Source organism: Ambystoma mexicanum, chromosome 3p (assembly GCF_040938575.1).
Source record: "Ambystoma mexicanum isolate Mex_15411 chromosome 3p, UKY_AmexF1_1, whole genome shotgun sequence".
NCBI classification, from domain to species: domain Eukaryota; kingdom Metazoa; phylum Chordata; class Amphibia; order Caudata; family Ambystomatidae; genus Ambystoma; species Ambystoma mexicanum.
In genome coordinates, this window is record NC_090925.1 from 586,054,300 (window position 1) to 586,061,583 (window position 7,284).

A 7,284-nucleotide genomic window follows, 5' to 3' on the forward strand; every position below is an offset into this window, starting at 1 on the left:
ACTGAACCTGAAAAATCAAAATTGAAAAAAAATTAAAACTATTTGCTTAACTTTTGGGGAAACGCTGTTTTTTTGGACATTTTCATCATGCTGCCATTTTTTTGATCTTTCGAATACCTGAAGCTCCCTTGCTATTTAGAAGGCACAAGTTTTCCCACTATTGCCTACTTATTTGACTGATTTTTGGCCCTTCCAAGATGACCGCCATGGTTTTCTTTGTTGTGTAGGCAGGCTGGCTGAACTATATCTCCCTGTGCAGCACTCCCATTCGTTGCTGAGTGTTTTCTTCCATCCAACCAGGGACCGGCAGACTTTAGCCGGTCCTCTCAGCTAAGGCCCACTTCTAAGACCCCTGTCTGCTGCCTGTCCACTTTTGAAACGCTAATTGGGGTCCTCCCTACTCCTTAACCACAATGATGCTGCCACTTCACTCCTCTAAGAAATCTGGACTGCCTTGACATTGTCACCTCCATAACTAAGGATTAGTTCCCTACTTCTGGACTCACTCCTACCACCTTTGACTACTTGATACTCCCATGTTGTCATCCTGATGCGCAGTGCTTCTTAAAACCTTTGCTAACATCTGAATCCCTGATTGGAAAGTCAAATCTTGCTGTTTTTGCTTTTTGCTGGATAGTCAAATCTTGCTGTTTTTGCTAAACTCTCAGTATTTTGCTTGTGTACTGTTGCTTCTCTGTAACTTGCCAGTCCAGTGACCTCACTACTCTTTTATCCCACACCTACCTGCCTTACCCCCCCCCCCCCACCTAGTTTCCCCATCCTCTCCTCGCTTCCACCTCCATGGCGCTTTGTTTCTCCCATCTTTTCCAACTGCTTCTACGTTGAATATCGTTCCTTCTCACTAAGTCTGGTAGGAAGAAGTTCAAAAAGGATATCTTGGCCTCTAACCCTGGTCTTCCTATCGCCAACACCTTCTCCAATATTTCCTCCAGACAGACCCTCACCAACATCCTTTGTCGTTCCTTCGCCAGATCTATGGACTCTTCATATGTTCTCTGTGCTCTGTCCTATATCCTCCTCTCCCATTAATGGTGGCACTCGCTGGGAAGTTCTCATGGCTTCCTTCAACAATTCTAAAGTCATCATTAATGTCTACCTTAATGGCACTGTCATGGTTCAAGGCCCTCAGGCCAATCGCCTCCTCTTTGATAGGTGCTTTCCTCTCATCTCCTGCTGTCCCCTCTCCCCCTGTTGGCTACCCTGCCCCCTCTCTCTCTCTCTCTCTCTCTCCTCCTCCTCTGCACCTCCTAGGGCTCTTTCTCCTCTGCAGGGTGTACCTCTGATCTGTACCCCTCCACGGAAGGTCTTTAAGGCTGGCAACCTTCTTCATATTGCCACACTCAACTCTCGCTCTGCTGTCAAATACTCCTCTGACATCTGCCTTCTCTTTGAAGAACTAGACCTTGATGTCCTTGGTCTTACTGAGACATGGTTCACAGAAAGCTCTGTCACAAGCTTTGACACACTCTTCCCTGATGGCTACAAGATCCTCTTGCCCCCAGATCCTCCCGGTCTGGTGGGGGGGGTTAGCCCTGATCTTTCCTGAATGGATTCCTTTCTCTATCATTCTCACTCAGACCTAGTCCTCTTTTGAATGCCTTGTCTGTAGGCTCTCTCTCCTACCCATTCTCTTACTGTGGCTACCATCTACCGGCCTCCTGGTCAAATCACCTAATTTCTCTCTGAGTGTGTGGTCCTCTCCTCCTCCCTCCTGGCCTCTACCACTCAACTCCTCCTCCTCAGTGACCTCAATATACATTTAGACTCTCCTTGTTCCTCTTCTGTACTCTTCTGTGACCTCTGCGACTCCCTCTCCCTATCCATCCTCCTCTCTGGCCAGACTCACTCTGCAGGGCACACACTCGATGTCTTGATCTCATCTGACCTCCCCCTCTCCATCCCTCTGACCACTCCTCTCTCCTGGAGCGATCACTCCCTCCTCTCCTTTCTCGCCCCAAGCAAAGCCTACCCCAACACTGCCACCTACCTTCACGGACATCCGGCCCATGAAGCGTGTGTCAGTTGAGGCTTTCGCTGCCACCTTCTCTCCCCCCCTCCACCTCTGACTGACTCACATCCTGACACAGCCCTGTCTCTGCTCTACTCTTCAATTTCTGATACTCTTGATGCCCTTGCCCCTGTCATGAGGATCCGTTTGAAGTCCCAAGCCAAGTGCAATTCCTGGTATGACTCCGACTACACTTAAACGTACGTGTAGGATGGCTGAGAGTAAATTGAGGGTTTCTTGTTCATCCTCTGACAAACTGGCCTGAGGCCTACTCCAAAGGCAATTCGACTCTCTGTCCTCACCAAGAAGAGTCCACATTCAAGCTCTTGTCTCTGCGGCATCTAACAACTCAGCCGAACTCTTTAAAATCTGCAAGCAGCTGGCTAACTATGCTGCATTCTCTACCCCTCCTGTTGCCTCCCAGGCTCTTTACAATGCCCTTGCCTCTCACTTTATCTCAAAAGCCCAGGACATCCTGGCCACCCTCTCCACCTCTCCCCCTCCTCTCCCCTCTTGGTCTGTGCTTGCTGACCCTCCTTCAGCCACCTCCACCCTCCTTCTCGTCCTTTCCTCTTTTCTCCCCAGATAAGGTTACTAGACAAGTCTGATCTATGAAAGCCTCATCAAAACTTGTTCATCCCTGTTCCTCTAAAACCATCAAGGACCACATTGACAACCTTGCTCCGGACCTTGATGATTTTTGAAACCACTCTTTTGCCTCAGGATCCTTCCCCTCCCCTCTGAAGCACTCCCTTGTGCATCCTCTTCTCCAGAAACCCACAGCTGATCCTTCTTGTCTGGCTAACTATCACCCAATTTCCATTACTCCCTTTCTGGGGAAACTCATGGAAAAGTTGTCATCTCTCAGCTTAACCTTCATTCCAATTCTGTTGGCTGTCTCCATGACCACCAGTCTGGCTTCAGAGCTGCCAGAAGCACGGAAACTACTCTCCTGAACATCCGTGAAGATCTGCTCTCCAACCTTGACTCTAACATTCCCTCTGTCCTCATCCTCCTTGATCTCTCTTCTGCCTTTGGCACGGTCAAGCATACCATCCTGCTCAACCGTCTCCGTGATGACCTGGGTATCAGTGATCAGTCTCTGGCCTGGCTGACCTCATTCCTCTCTGACCCTCTCAAGTCCAACTTGGGTCCTTCCTATCATCTATCTTCCTCTGCCTGTGTGTTCCCCCAGGGGTCTACCCTATCGCCCTGGCTTTTCAACCAATACCTGGCAACTCTCGCCCACTGCATTGCCATTTTCTGCTCAATTTTCCAGTGCTACACTGATGACACTCCACTCATTATCAGGCTGCCCTCAGCCACATCGTCTCTCATCTGATTGCCTAACTGCCATTCAAGATTGGTGTGACGCCAATAATCTTTGTCTGAACACCAGCAAGATGGAGATCCTCCTCATCGGCACACCTCCACCATCCTTTCCCCTCGCTCTCTGGCCGGCCTCCCTTGTCCCTCCTCCTACCCCCACCTGCGATGCTAAGAACCCTGTGGTCATCTTTGTCCTTGGCCTCAAACCCTGGGATCATATCTCCCCAGCTCTGTAATCTCTTCATTGGCTCCCAGTGGATGCAAGGATTAAATTCAAAACCCTCTGCATTGTCCACAAGGCTTTCTGGCGCCTGGGTCCAAAATACCTTCAGCTATCCCTCCGCAAATACCTCCCCTCTCGAGCTCTTCGCTCCTCTACCTCATACTCCCTCAGGGTCAGTTGTTTTTCAAAGAAACAAGCTGGGAGTAGCTATGTCTTCGGCTGGGGCCTCCCTCTGGGACAGGCTCCCTGCCACTCTAAAACTTGAGGAGAACCATCTCCGGTTCCGGAAGCACCTCAAGACCTTCCTTTGCTTCTGTCTTCACTCCTTCTCTCCCCTGCTGATCTGTTCTCTCTTGGCACCGTGCACCTGGCCACCCTGTGTCCTCTGGGCCCAGGTACCTGCTCACCCTGCCACCCTCCCACACTGTCTCCGGGCCACCCTTTGCACTGGGGTCTGTATCTGTACCCATACAGCCCCCCCTTTTTTCTTCGTACACTTATCAGACCTACCCTGTCTGCTGCCTTAAACCCAGCACTTGCCAATTGCTGGCTGCACTACCACTGTTTGTTACCTTTATTATTTATTATTGATCTGTTTCTCCTTTCTCCCGCACTCTCCACTTCTCCCCCCTTCAATGCACTTTTCCCCTCCCCCTCTCCCATGCATATGCGCGGCCTCAATGTCACTGGGCCTAGTAAGATCGTTGTTTTGTTCTCCCTTTCTCCCCTCCCTTGCCTTATTGCGCTCTGAAACACGTGTACGAGCGTGATAGAAATAAAATATCAATATCACCAAAAAATGGCTCCTGTTGCAACTTGCCCTGTTCCAAACTGGGGTAAGTCCGGTTTAGGACATGGACAACACCACTGAGTAAACTTTACACAGAGGCAACATTTTGCTTAAGAGTGGTTCAGGGTGCCCAAAGTTTGACACCACTTTCAGATAAAAGATATTCGAGAAAATTTACCTTTTCACTTCTAGTGGCCTACACCTGTTTTTTTTTTTTTTTTGTGTGAATCAGATTTTTCATGTCTACAGTTAGGAAGGCGCACATTGCATGGGCCGCATCCATGACTCTTTCTGGATCATCACGCGCACGCAACATGCAGGTGTATTTTGTTCTTATTGCTCTGTAGATCTGTGTGGTTCATGTGTTGGATTAAAAGTATAACATATTTCTGTGGGTCACACATACTCACACATCATCCACATTGTTTCTACAATTATCAGACTTTATGCAGTTGGTTTGGTGGATTTCAAAATGTACATTTCAAGTCTGCTGTGCTTAACCATATGTTCAGAATATCACAAACATATTCTTAGGGAAAATGCTGTACGCCAACACAATCATAGCTTTAACTGAATCACCCATCACCCATCACACTATGCATTAGTATGCAGCACACCAAATAATGTGGCTCAAAATACGGCAATAGTGAGTACAGTGTTGTGGGACAGTCCGTAGAAAGCTGAGCAGCTTGGTGCACCTGAGCACCTCTCGATAGATTTACATGTACATATGCTCTGGAAACGGCACATCTTCCGTCGCCTCCATCTCTGTGGCTTTCTCCCCTGTCAGCACTGGCTTTGGCATTGAACTAGAGAGGGGACTTTTCCTTTTTAGAACGAGATCTCTTTTATTTCTATGGTGACCAGTTCAATAGGCTATGAAAACAAATAAATGTGTTTCCATCTGAGAAATCCTAGATCCCAGTGGTTTGCCAGTCGGCTAAAAGGCTGCATAGCTGTATAAGCCACTTTTGTTGGATATCCCTCATGTTGAAGCCCTGAGCTCTACTTAACAACCTTCCACTTTCCTAGGGCTTTTCACTTAGCCTTCTGGGCTCTAAAATCTACCGTAGCTCACAACTGCCTTAAAGCTATATTATAACACGGGAATGTTGACAGCCCCATTGTAGGCAATTGGTATGAAACAGGCCTTAATCCATGTTAGAAGGCCTGATGCTGCTTCCTTCACAAGTATCCACTTGTATGCTCAGTGCCCTCTTCATCCACCAGTCCACCTTTAAAATCCTCACTCCAAGGCTCAAACCCAGTTCTGCAACTGGCTTTATTCCGAAGATGACTGTCAGCCCAGACATACCTGTCTAATCTGTAAAAACATAAGCGATCATAGCCATATTATAGAGGCATTACAACCCACAGCAGTCTGTGAGGGGTATTATCAGCCCTTAGCCTTGGAGTAAGGGCTGATAATACCCATTACAGCCCGCCTCGTCTTTGCTTCAGGCCCATACCTCAAGCGCAACCTGATAATGTGCTATGCTGGTGTTAAACACATGACTCCCCTGGTTGTGATATGTCATTATTGGGACACAGAGACTATCAACGGCCTAATTTGGCTACACCCATTGGAAGGTAGAGGAGAAATGGTGGTATCGGGTAAAACCCTTACATTTGAATGTTCCTTATTGTATGTAACCTACCACACCGGAGCTTGTGATCTACTTTGTGTTCCATTTTGAATATAAATGAGGGGAATGCGGTCCATAGCCAATTGATTGTCCACCTTTTGCATTTCCCATGCCACCTTCCAGCGGCCTTCCATCCAGCAATAATACTAAAATCCATGTGAAAAAGCCACTGGTACCTATAAATGTATTTGTCTTGAAAATGATATATGTTTGGATACCAAATAAATTAGAATGAATACATGAATTGCATGAAGTAGGTCTGGTTCAACAGAAAGCATAATCCATCACATGAGTGACAAACCAGCAAATGAGTCATATAGACCTTTGAAGAGAAGGTCCCTAGAATGCCCCTCCTCGCCCCATGGACATAACAGCCCGAAGAGTCAACATACTGTCAAAAGCTTTTATTATTTTTCTGATTAGCTAAGTGCAGAAACGCTGAATGCAAGGCAAAGAAGAGATGCAGAACACACTTGCAGTTTATGGCAACTAACACCATGGAACTACAGGATCACATAAGGAAACTGGCAGGACCAAATAGGACTAACATATAGGAAACCTAGCACGATACAGGTGTGCAGAAATAATAGTATAAGTATAACGAGGATCACATATGGCCACAAGCCACAGGACGTGAGACGAGGGAAAGCAGAACAATTCTGCACAGAGCAAGAAGGCCAGGGCTCACAGCCAAGGTCAGAGGCAATCGGCACATTCCAAGCCTAAAACGACTGCTGAAAAAAACGGAATAAATCCTCAAATTGCAGACCAGAAGAACTTGATTTTGTGGTCCTCAACCATGTGATGTGGCTGAGCTAGACAATGGTCATTGACCCGCGGTGGGAAGACAAACAGGTTCTCAACAACACGGACAAGAAGTGAAACATAAACAAGTTAACAACATTGGAACGTCGAGGGCACTCTCACAGGCAAAAGTGGTACGGCTAACGGGTACACTGGGTACACATAGTCATTCTCATCACCTTGAAGAGGTGGACAGAGCTGGGTCTCAAGCTGATGGTAAACCAGTTCCAGACAATCAGGGGACAGAAATCCATGGGTGGATGGCATTGGATCCATGGGGCAGGGTCCAATGGTAATCCTGAGACCATGCAACAATGTAATAGTTACTTGGGTGGGGGCAGGCCAGCCACCTGACATGAGGGCCAATGTATTAGGATCTATATGGGCAATCCATACTGTATACCACTCCAAGCACTCAACCAGAAAATGGGATAAGTTTTTCAGGGAAGGGCCCATGTTGTGA